The 12,819-nt window shown below is 37.5% G+C and overlaps 1 pseudogene; it reads left to right on the forward strand.

Moving 5' to 3' along the window:
- The first annotated feature begins 516 nt into the window (after positions 1 to 516).
- On the forward strand, positions 517 to 6,789 carry LOC141844416 (uncharacterized; annotated as a pseudogene).
- Positions 6,790 to 12,819: the final 6,030 nt, after the last annotated feature.

Below are 12,819 nucleotides of genomic sequence, written 5' to 3' on the forward strand. Positions count from 1 at the left end.
ACATATCATAATTTATGGTATTTATCCATATTAAAATTATACCCTTGATGAAATAATAAAAATTAAAAATTTATCTTAATTGATGATAATAAATGACGATGATACTTATGAATTGATAGAATTATAAACTAATGAGAATTGTTAGCATCACAAATTAACAATAATGGCTAGTCTTTTTATCAAACTAACATGCATGTCTTAACTCATTATAGTCTTCTAAATTAATTTTGATAAATCTAAGTTTAATATTCGAGATTCACTTAATTGAATTAGACATGCACTAGTTTAATATTCGATGCTTTCTTGCTATCTTCTTGACTTTCGTAGCAACCTTAAGCAAAGCAAAGCAAAGCATCTGTCTTTTTCACAACCATGGAAGCGAATCGAAGCTTTGTGTGAAAGCTTAATTGAGTTCGAAGCCCGAAGCAGCTCTAATTCTCCTACTCTGTCACCTCTGCTTGCACCGCAACTCGATCGTCGACGTCCAGAGCTGAAGAGCTGCAAGGCATGCAAGCGATGCCCGACGACTCAGAAGGCCATGGCAGGCTACTGGATCGAATCTTCTCATGGTCCATGAAGGATGTGCTCAACCCAGATTTCTTCAAGCACAAGGTAAAACTAGACTCTTTCTCTACGTGCACTCGTAATTGACAATCAAGTTTTTCAAGCCCCTTCGGCTTCGTGTTTAGGTGGAGAGGATTCCGATGACCTTCGATACTGTCGAGAACTATTTGAGCTCCTTTACCTATCCACTCTTGGAAGAAGTACGCGAAGAAATGTGCTCGAACCTCCAAAACCTATCTCGTGCTCCTTTTGTCAAAATAAAGCGTCTCGAGTGCAGAGATCACAAAGAACATAAATACTTCATGGTTGCCGAACAGCCGGCTGATGAAACAAGTGCTGATGTCTATAAGCCGTGCAATGGTGACATTCTTATCTTATCGAAGAGTAGGCCAATAGATGGGTATATTCCGATGACGGACCGGGGATCGTATTGCCTTCTCGAGGTAGTTAAGGATGAATTTCAATTGCAGCTACCTCAATGTTCTATAGTTAGAGCATCAGAGGACATCGAGGCTTCAATAGATAGCACTAATTGCAAAGAAACAAAAAGCCTTTTTGTGGTTTGTGTGTTGACCACGACAACATACTCTCGAATCTGGAATGCGTTGAATTTTAAGCTCGCAGAGAATAGGAATATTGGTCTTGTTCACAAGGTGTTAGATTTTGAGCCAGAGGTATGCAAAGCAGTAGTTTTATCTTGAAATCTTCATATTCTTTAGATTTTTGTTAGTATTTAATTTGTCCTGAATTGTTTTTATTGCAGGATGACATGGGTAGTGTTTCATTTGCCTCCAAGCCTGATATTGGAGTGAGTTTAAGCAAATTGTCACTGAATGAGTCTCAGACCAATGCCATACTGAGTTGCTTACCATATAACAAATGTCGCGTTGATCATCAATCCATAAGCCTTATTTGGGGGCCTCCTGGTACTGGAAAGACCAAAACAATCAGTGGTTTAGTGTGGTTATTAGATCAACTGAGATGTAGAACACTTATTTGTGCAACTACCAATAATGCTGTAACACAAGTCGCATCACGCTTCTTGAAGCTACTGAAAGAATCCTCTGGTACCGGATCATGCCGCTTGGGAGATGTGGTTTTGTTTGGCAATGAAGAAAGGTTGAGATTTGGTGTTGATCTGCAAGAAGTGTTTCTCAAATACAGAGCAGATAGACTACAAGGGTGCTTTGGATTACAAACTGGCTGGAAATATTGCCTTGGATCATTACTAAATTTCTTTGAACATGCTACATTTTTGTACGAAAGGTTTTTGGATGAAAAGAAAATTGAGGATGAGAAGGCCAAGAATTTAGATGATATAAAGGATGAGGTGACTTTTCTATCATTTGTTAGGCAACATTTTGCATCTCTTTTAAGGAAATGCAGAGAGTGTTTCAATAACTTGTGTGTTCATATGCCAGTAGCTGCTTTGTCGAATTTTTGCTGTGAACACATAAAGGATCTTCTTCATTCGCTTGAATGCTTTAACACTTTTCTCTCAAAGGAAGATGCAGGCAATAATCTTGAGAAAGTATTTGGATCCAGTCTGTCTTTATCTGAAAATAACAATTTATTTCATAGCAACACCAATACCTTTATCAAGCTACTTGAGACGAAAACAGTTTGCGTTAACAATATAAAATTACTCGAGCGGTCGTTACATCTACGTTCACTATCTAACCACTTCAGCATCATGAATTTCTGCTTGGAAACAGCCAACCTCGTTTTCTGTACAGCATCAACATCGGCCAAGATACACAAATTGGATTTAAAGAAACCATTTAAGATTGTTATTATTGATGAAGCTGCACAAATAAAAGAATGTGAATCATTGGTACCCATGCAGATCTCTTCTATAAGCCATGTTGTTCTTGTTGGTGATGAATGTCAATTGCCTGCTCTTGTCAAAAGCAAGGTGCAATTTAGTTTGTCTTCTGCAATCTTAATAATATTCACTCTATCAAAAAGTATCTATAATTTAGTTTATTTCTGCACTAACTTATGGCTATACATTAACTTGTATATCAGGTCTCAGAAAATGCGATGTTTGGTAGGAGTCTATTTGAAAGGTTGAGTAAATTAGGATTCAAGAAACACCTTCTGAATGTGCAGTATCGCATGCATCCATCTATCAGCTTGTTTCCTCTTAAAAGATTCTACAACTCCAAAGTAATCAATGGACCAAATGTCATTAAAAAGGACTACACAAGAAGATTTCTTCCTGGAAAAATGTTTGGATCCTACTCTTTCATAAATATTGTAGATGGAACCGAGAGTTCTGACACCCTTAGTCCCAGTAAGAAAAATGACATGGAAGTTGTCGTTATCTTGCAAATTCTTAGAAGCCTTCGTACAGGTATGAGCAGTGGTTTCATATTACTGACTATCAATCAGCTAGCTTTATACTTCCTAGTGTTTACAGTAGCTTTGTATAAGGGACCTTAATTTCTTAGTTAAACACTTGGCTCCTCTTGCAACATTATCACCTGCTGCCTTAGTGACAATGCTTTTTTGCTACCTTTGAACTTTGGTAGCAACCATGAAAAGTATGAACAGAATTAGCATCGGCATTATCTGTCCTTACTCTGCACAAGTTGTTGCTGTTGAGAAGCAAGTAAGGAAAATGCTTCCGTCGAGCTCAAACATGCCTGTTAAAGTTAGCACGGTCGATGGGTTTCAAGGTAGTGAGGAAGATGTCATCATACTTAGCACAGTGAGATCGAATGCTAATTGTTCAATTGGGTTTGTTTCTAATCCTAACCGCACAAATGTTGCACTGACCAGAGCAAGGTATGATCCTATCCCATGTTTCATTTTTTTCCCCAATGAGTTTTGTAAGACTTTTGAATTTCAGATACTGCCTCTGGATACTGGGTAATGAACCTACATTAAGTAGTAGTCGATCAATATGGGCAAAAATAGTACACGATGCAAAGGTTCGTGGCTGCATTTTTAATGCTACTGAGGACAAGAGCATTGCTAAAGCAATCGATAGAGCACGCTGTTCCACAGGTGATGCAGATTCCCTTAACTTCGACTGCCTAAACATTAGTGAAAGTCCGAAGAGAAAGGTACATTATTGTCTAGTCCTAATTTTGTCATATGAAATTATGGCAATCAATTTTGTGATAATGTAAATGGTTCAATTTGCGTTTTGTTTTGATATTTATACTTATTTCACTTTGTTTCAGGGTAAACATATGATTCCAAATTCAAATCATTATGGAAATACATCAAAATATTCTGAAGCTTCTAAAGGCAAAATGCCTCTCTCAAGGGATTTGAATTCAAATAGTTCATGCAAAAAAGGGTATGTTACTATGTCGTATATCATATTTATTTTCAATAACTTTGTTACCTTCTCAATTCTGTAAACTACTTCTCGCATCCTCAATGTATTAGCGACGTATGATTTAGAAGAGATTGGCTTAGATATTATCATAATATCATATGAAACTTTCATAATATTACAAACAACCACTTCTCTAAGTAATGAAAAAAATGAGAGGAAAACAAACATCACACAATTAGCTAGCATATGAAAAATAAGAAGAAAATAACAACTTCTTGTGTATTTCTTTTAGCATTTATGCAAATTTTATTTTTTTTTATGTTGCTAAGACCTGTTTTCTTAAGTGCCAAGTGGTGTTTAGTTGTTCTTCCTAACGTTAATACTTTCATTTGCATAAAAATAACATTAATATGATTTCAAGTGTTGATTAGTTTCAAGTTGACAGGGTTGAAATGTATACTTTTGGCCATCAATCAATATCGATACTCTGTTGGCACCGGTAAATGCTAATGTAATAGCACTTTGCTTGTCTTGATCAGAAAAACATCTATCATAATTTTGTGACTCATCCTTCAACTTTGTCTACTGATTATGGTGCAAGGAGATGAAACTCTATGAAAAGAGAGGTAAGGAGAAGGTGTGTAACACAAATCATAGATTTAATAGTGATCCAGAGGAGGGATGCTTGAGTCATATAAATTGAGACTTACACATACATATCTTAATATTGTACTAGTTTCAACTCCAATTGGATCGTTCAAAGGCGGCCAACTAACAATTGTTAAACAAGATATATTAATGGGTGTATGGAAAAATCAATAATATTAGATGTCTTCAATTTTGGATATTGGAAAATTTCATGGATGCTCTCTTCAAGATTCTACAAGAGTCGATGCTTCCATTTGATATAGGGCACTGAATTTTTAGTAGTAGTAAGGTGTCATCATAAGTTTTTTAAGGATTAGAACTCTTTTGAATTGATCATTGGACACTTTGAAATGTGTCTAGTGTTGGTATTAAAATCATATTATTTTGGCCATATGTCTAAACTCAAGTGAAGAATGATAGTTTTTGCATTGCTAAATTTTCTCTCTTTTTTAGAAGTTGCTCTGATCCTTTGTGAATTTTCTTCTGTAGGGAATACAAGGGTCCATAATAGATCTGCTAAAGCTATGTATCAACCCAAAATGCATCTTCTGACTGAAGAATGCAAAGATGATATTCTAAGAATTCATTCTTCTGGAGTAAAATTGATGTGAGTTGTTTTTTGTAGTTATTTTTACCCATCTCCGTGACATTTTTGTTGACATAGATAAAGGAATTGTCACTAAAATTGTTCCAATATTATTGTACTATATTTCTCTAATCCTTTGTGAATTTTTTCCTATAGGGAAGACAAGGAGTCAGTCCATAATAGATCTGCTAAAACTATGAATCAGCCTAAAATGCATCTTGTGACTGAAGAATGCAAAGATGATATTTTAAGAATTCATTCTTCTAGAGTAAAATGGACGTGAGTTATTTTTGTCAGTTAGTCTTACCCATCTCCGTCTTAGTAGGATTGAAAATGTTATTCTTAGCATATCAATTGAGTTTCCTGAGTTTCCCTGAAGCATTGTTGTTTTACTATATTTCTCATCTTTGTGAATTTTTCTCTTCCAATTGACATTTTTGTTGACATAGACAAAGGAATTGTCACTAGCAAAATTGTTCCAATATTATTGTACTATATTTCTCTAATCCATAATTTATGTCTGAAAATAATAAAGATTTTCTCAATAGATAAATGGCATGTTGGAGATAAAAAAGAATTTTATAGAAGTCATCCATTATATATTTCATTTTATGATTGGTGAAATAAATTTAATTCCTTTTAAGGTATCTCTTTCGTATTACAGTGAACACAAGGAGTCGATCCAAAGATCTACTGAAGCTATCTGTGAGCTAAAACTAAAGATGATATTGCTAAAATTGATATTGAAGAAGTGAAAATGATGTGAGTCTTTATCACAACTTACCATGTATTGTAAATTGCATGTTGTTTCTTTTCATGTTGCAGCGAATACAAAGAGTCAATCCAGAGAGCTGCACTATGCAGATGCCTACAAATCAAAATAGTGAAGAACTCAAAATGACGTAAGTCCTCATTGCAACTTATTCCATAGAGTGTATATACTTTCAATAATCCCAACACTTAATTTTTTCTACTAGGATCGAGTTCCTCCATATGTGAAATGTTTAGTTTTCAAAAGTTGTATTCTGAATTGTGAGTTGCACCCTTGTTCTTGTCATCGGAAAAACCATTTTGGCATAATGTAGTGAATTAAGAGAATGTTGTTGATACACATTTACAAGTTAGAAGCATTTACAATTACATTACAATCTTCATTTAGGAATAGATTGATTGGGTTTGAATTTGTTCCTTGTGATAATTGAGATTTTAAATTGTTTCTTATTCTTCTTTTTTGCATCAAGCTAGATGAATCGAATGATGCTGAAAGTATGAGATACAACTTTCAGATTTTTTTTTTTTTATCAACTGCAATTCTACAGATTTTCTATCTTTCCAACTTCAGTTTTTGCTGCATTCCCCTTATTAGGAAGCCTGCCGATTCGAAGATTTCCCAACTGCTCAACTTCGTGTGGGAATTAATCAGTCGTAAGGTCATCATGCTGAACTAGTATTCTACCTAGTTTCTACAATGTGTTTATTATGGGTGATGTAATTGTGGCTTAACATAAAATCCTTGTCAAATCTATTGCAGGGATGATCAAAGGATGCATCAATTTTCTGCTGCTCAAGTTCTCCATGCTCGAGCAATTGGGCTTTCGATGTAATGATGGATCATTCGACTGTCTTATATGAACTTTTGGTGTTTGTTTCGAGCAAATGAAATTTGAGATTGGTGTTAGGACTAAATGTGATTCATTTTGGTTTGGTCTGGTTATTCTACCCAACAACATTTACATTCTGTAACAAGAGAGGAGATTATAGTAAAGTATTAGTAGTTGTATATAGTAACAAAATCAAAGGGTATCCTATATAAAGATACTTGTGTTCGACTCTAAGTAGGAGGGATCTCTCAATAGAGTTAGTTGATTTAAAATTTCAATCTATTATGGAATTGACTAAATGTGAGGTTTTAATGAATAAAATATATTTTTCGAGTAACAGTTGATTGGAGTTTGAATCCAGTTAATTGAAGGCTTGAACATTGGACTAGAGGGAATTGTTAATTGAAGGGGTTTGCTTTTCTTCCTCTATTTCAGTATTTTATAGTGGTCTCACATAGTCAGTTTCAGGATCATTTGTGAGAAGGTAAATCGGAAAGTTGCAGTTGACCATTACGGGAGAGAGACATTGTCTCGGCTTCGCCGAGATTCGATCTTTGTCCACTTCAACAAGTCTACTCCACACTAACTAACCACACTCTATCTCAATTATCTAGGAATTTATTTTTCTTCCTCTAGATGTCTTCTAAGGTTGAGTCTCCTAGTCTTGTTGGTAGGTCTGAGGATAGGTCGATAGGAACCACTAGAGGGCTTCTCGGAGGGATCCTTCTGGAGTCAGCCAAAAGGCCTTGTTCAAGACTCTTAAGACTTGTTGCTCCAAGGATGATACATTAGCAATCCTAGAGGGGTACAAGATTCCTCCGAACTTTGAAATAATAATGCCTAGGTCGAGTGACCAATCTCATCTTCCTTCATCAAAGGCTATCCCTTTGTTCCCGGAGCATAGTTGGGCTAGTAACCATGTGGTAGAATTCTTATAGTGGGCAAGAATCGAATTTTGACGAAGTCGTATGATTATATCGTCCCACTTAGGGATCACTCTCAATTTTTTGATTTATCTCTCTATAAATAATTATGAAATCGACTGTGTGGCACGTCTAAGATATGTGTATGCCCTTTTGCTGTAGCAATCAAGAGCTATCCCCTTTATGTTTCAATTAGAGGGCGGTCTACATTCCTCTGTCCCTCCTTCCTTTTAGCAAGTCACCCTTTACTTTGACATCTCTCTAAGCTAGTTAGCCCTTCTTTTCAACTCCTTGTTAGGGGTACTAATTTAGTTTTTTGGCATTTAGTCTTCCTCTTACTCCTATTTTTCTTACTTCTTTTACTTGAAAAGCGTTAAGGTTAGGTATTTTACATTACTACCCAACTTGACTCCTAGTTCTTAGAGGCCTAATTAGACTCGATTCCGATTCTGAATGGATAGTTCGATAGTTTTTGACAGGTCGATCACCTTAACCATTCAAGACAATTATAATTTACAATTCGAAATCGATTATTCAAGGTTCGGTTCACGATTCAACACAGTTCGAGATTATTAATATTTTAAATTATAAATTTATAAAATATATACATCAAGAAAAATTTACACTCATTTAAATTGACTATGTATCCCTGCAATTTTAAAGAAGTGTTCTGAACTTTAAAAATATCGCCATCAGTACTTATTTGTATCTTGGATGTCAGAATTTATAATGGTTTATCATTAATAAATTGAATATTGTGATCCTCATTTCTTTATCATTATGAGATCGAAATGATCAACCTCCTCCTTCCATTATAATTGAATGTCGTTCCAAGATCGTTAGGGGTGTAAACGAGTCAAACTATTTATGAACTATTCAAGTCTTGATTCGAAAAAAATTCATTCGAGTTCATTCAATTAATTTAATGAGTTGAGCTTGAGCTTGATTTCGAACTCAAAAACATTATTGAGCTAAGCTCGAAGTTAACAGTATTTAGTTCATAAACTTGCGAACATACTTGTTTAAATGCTCACGAACATATTCATTAAGAGGCTCGTTTATCTTATTATATATATAATTAAAAATTACATGAATTATAAATATTATATGTTAACAAGTCAAACTCGAACTAGGCTCATTTAACTTATAGACGAGCTATTTTTGAATCGAGTTTAAGTTGTTCATGAACTATTTAATTTCATTACGAATCGAACTAAAGCACAATTAAAGCTCGAGTTTAAGAAAAATAAACCAAACTCGAGTTTGAACCTCTTATTGTTCGATTTGATTCGGTTTAATTACACCCCTAGAGATCATGATCCTCAATTCCGTTTAAAAATATCGCAAGCAACTGTGACCAAACAACTTCAAAAAAAAAAAGCAGGTGGCCTCAAAAGAGCCTTGACAAGATGGATCATTGCTAACATCTGCCCTAGAAGTCCTCCCAAGAATCCCTCCTAACTTGCTGACTGCTCACACTGGAGGATCTACATACTATACATGGCCTACCATTAATCGTGTCGATAAGGTAATTGATCTTGTGTTTTTGGGATGACACAAGATCACCAATGTTTCTTTGGCATAGACAATGGTGCTAGACTAGGAGTTGCTAGAGCGGATCCTACGTACTTGCAACGCCTCAGTCATAGCCTAGTCTTGAGCAATTAACCAAGGTCGTGACTAAGCTAGAGATAATTAAGGCAGATCTTGGCTAGACCAAGGCTGGGCTACTTGCACCGAAGAAGTTAGCCACCAAAGAGAAGCCCTCTTTGGTGGCAAAACTTGAGTGATATATAGAAGGCCTAGCAAGTAGCCTATAGCATCTGGGAGGACGATCAATGTTAGAAATTAAATAGAAGGTGAACTTCTTATCATTTTTGTGTAACGACCCGGCCCGTCCGCCGGTGGGAACTTTTACTTATCCCGACCCCTATTTTTCTGTGGGTCATTGGCCGTCGACCATCGACCGTGCCGTTATCTACTAGAACTTTCCACCCCCGCCTAGTGGATTTTTGTCTTCCCCAGATTCGAACTCTAGACCTGCAGGCTAAAGTACTGAAAGTTCCTTGAATCTGGTAAACCAAGTGAGAAGCTTCTCACTTGGTTTACCATATTCAAGGAACTTTAATACTTTAGCCTGCAGGTCTAGAGTTCGAATCGGCAAAAATCCACTAGGCAGGGGTGGAAAGTTCTAGTAGATAACGACACGGTCGATGGTCGACGGCCAATGACCCACAGAAAAATAGGGGTCGGGATAAGTAGAATTTCCCATCGGACGGACGGGCCGGTCGTTACAATAAAAAAGTGCCTTTTTATTGTAACGACCCGGAAGTTTCTCACTTGGTTACCAGATTCAAGGAACTTTAGTACTTTAGCTTGTAGGTCTAGAGTTCGAATCTGGGGAAGGCAAAAATCAACTGGGCAGGGGTGAAAAGTCCTAGTAGGTAACGGCACGGTCGATGGTCGGCGGCCCATGACCCACAGAAAATAGGGATCAGGATAAATAGAGTTCCCACGGATGGACGGGCCGGATCGTTACATTTTGGAGCTAATCAAGATGATGCCGATCGAACTACTCCCTTTTTCGAGCTCGATTTGAGAGGTGTGTGGATCAGTCAAGCGCTCAAGATTAATCACCACAACGAATATTGATTGATTTCCTAGACAATGAGCCCGCCCTATTGAGGCTTTTGAACCAAAGTAATTATTATAATTTTTACTATAAGGAGGGACCTTATATAAGGATTGGAATTGATGACCTACTCGATCTTCCAACTGAGTTATTGGCAACCTTGAGTAACATGACCATATTCATGGTGAAAAGAGCAAAAGTGGTCGGATGTAGGCTTCTTTCCTTGAACTCTAGGGATCCCCGTAAAACCTAATTCTCCTTGTAGATTATAGTGTCCTTTTCTTTGACAGCTAAACTATTACCGTGGCAACCCCTCCAGGATGACCTCCCACTACTTGGAAGGAGATAAATCACAAGAGACTTCGCCCTTAGCAACATTATCCTTTCCTTGGGCATATTGAAAGGTGTGTGAGCAGTACAGTGTCCCCAAGGCTCTACCCTATGTGATGGTTAAGACTTTGCCTTTATTTCTACCCTTTTCGTAGGCTAGGTGGTTGTCTTATGCTCATTCCTTTTTAGTCGTTCCTTAACATTAATGTATTTCTCGACCCGCTCGAGGAGCTCTTCACCAAAGATTGGAAGAATTCTCCTTCTCGGAAGTTCTAAGAGAAGGTGTTGGTTAGCACCTCTGGAGTGGCAAACAACACCTCTATAGTTGCCTAGGTGAAGCACTTGATGTTGGAGTGATTCTTGCCTAAGCAACTTCGATTGAACAAACATACAAAGGTCTTTTGGTCCTTTTTGCTATTGATAAAGAATTCCTCAAAGGATTGAACCGTGTCATACCTCAACATGTTAAACCATTTTTGAGCCAACACCACTAGGGTTGTTAAGAAGACTCAAGACTTCACTCCGACATATATTGATGCAACAGGACGGTGCTCTAGTTTCGGTTAGAGGGATCATTGAATTGCCCCACCATGACGTCTTGAAGTTGGCCGATAACTCCTCGACCAGAATCTCTACCCAAAAGTGAGTTCCCCTACGTGGTGCCAACCCCCTTACTAACCGTCAATCTTCAATTAGATCAGTTGTGCCACGGTGAGGGACCTTGCCATTGTCTTCGAGTTGTTGGGCAAGGGTTGGTCGTGCGGCCTAGCAGTGGAAAACTCAAGTGTTTTTTGGGTTAGCTCTTTTTGTAGTCACTATTTCAACGCCTTCACTCAATTCAATCAATTTCACACAAATAACGTCAAAAATCACCCTCCAAAGTGATGCTAAGGTGAGGATGTTAATTGATTTGCATAATTCGAGAAGCGCAAATGAATCCTATAACAAGACACTCAGTGTTATCAGTGATTCGAACTAAGTGAACGTTCGAAAATATCACATCGCATGTGAATCATCTTTGTCTTTTTATCATTGCATCATGTCCTGACGGATAAAATGGCGTCGGACAGAATAGAAATTATTTTAAAGGCGGAAGATTGGAGGAGAATTGAGAAAGAATCAAGATCGAGAAATTGGAAAATGAGCAGAAAGCCGTCGACAGCGCCACTTCTAGATTTTTGCCAAAAAAGTAAAAAAATTATTAATCAATCAAACTGGGCGTAAACGGTTAAACATGCCTATAAATAGGCTATAAATCAAAACTCTAGTTCGACCGTCAAAAATATCAAAAAAATTAAAAATAAAAAATTACTATAAATAGTAAAAAATAAGTTCGGAGATGTGGACAGAGCATTAAACGATGTCGGATGGGTCCGAAAGTGGGTTGATACGGATTTTATCCAATATCGAATAAAGGTCTCTGACAGAGCTTCGTTTAGCATTTGACCGTGCTTCGTTTTAATTTTCGAGTCAGAAATTATGATTCGTTGAAGTTTGACTCCTCGTGTGTTGTCTCTGTATCATAAGACGACGGGTATATTTGGTATTTACAAGTGTGAAAAGGGAGATTGTGACCACAATGTCAAAGGAAATAAGGGTCGTCGTTCTAGTATTTTCTCCGATGATTCCAACTCTGCGACTCTTTCGTTCTGGCGGCTGCAACTGCTTCGGCCAAAAGAAACTCTCATGGATGGACCGTTTCTAAATAGAAAATTCAGAAGTCCAAGATGAGAAAATAATTCTGTAAATGATAAGTTGAAGCAGCTAAGCTGGAAACTTCTTACAGTTGTGGAGGTCGTCTTCTTCGTCATTTCATTGTATTTGTAGAGATCCTTTGCCCTGAAGTTTTACACGCATTTGGAGCCGCGTGGAAGCGCGAGTACGCCGCCACCGCCACCACCAGAATTTCGCCGATAATCCCAGGTCCCATGAACTAGAACACCATACAAAGTTTTTCTCTATGATCTGTTCTCATCGGAAAGCAGAGGATTCAATTTCATTTGATATATTCCTCTATTTAGTCAGGGCACGTTAATGGCGTCGCCATGGGGGCCGATAGGGGACGCCGCTAGCGTTGCGCAGCTACTGGGACTCGATGCACGGAGCCTCATCTCCCTAATTGTGACGGCCGCCGCCATGGCACGAATGCACAAAACCAAGTGCAAGGCCTTCTCCGATTACTTGCAGGTGGTCTCTGCCCTCATAGAGCCGCTCAATCTGCCGGAGTTCAATGCAACCCCCGC

Source organism: Curcuma longa, chromosome 13 (assembly GCF_044706935.1).
Source record: "Curcuma longa cultivar G26 ecotype Majalengka, Jawa Barat chromosome 13, ITB_CL_G26_1.1, whole genome shotgun sequence".
NCBI lineage: Eukaryota > Viridiplantae > Streptophyta > Magnoliopsida > Zingiberales > Zingiberaceae > Curcuma > Curcuma longa.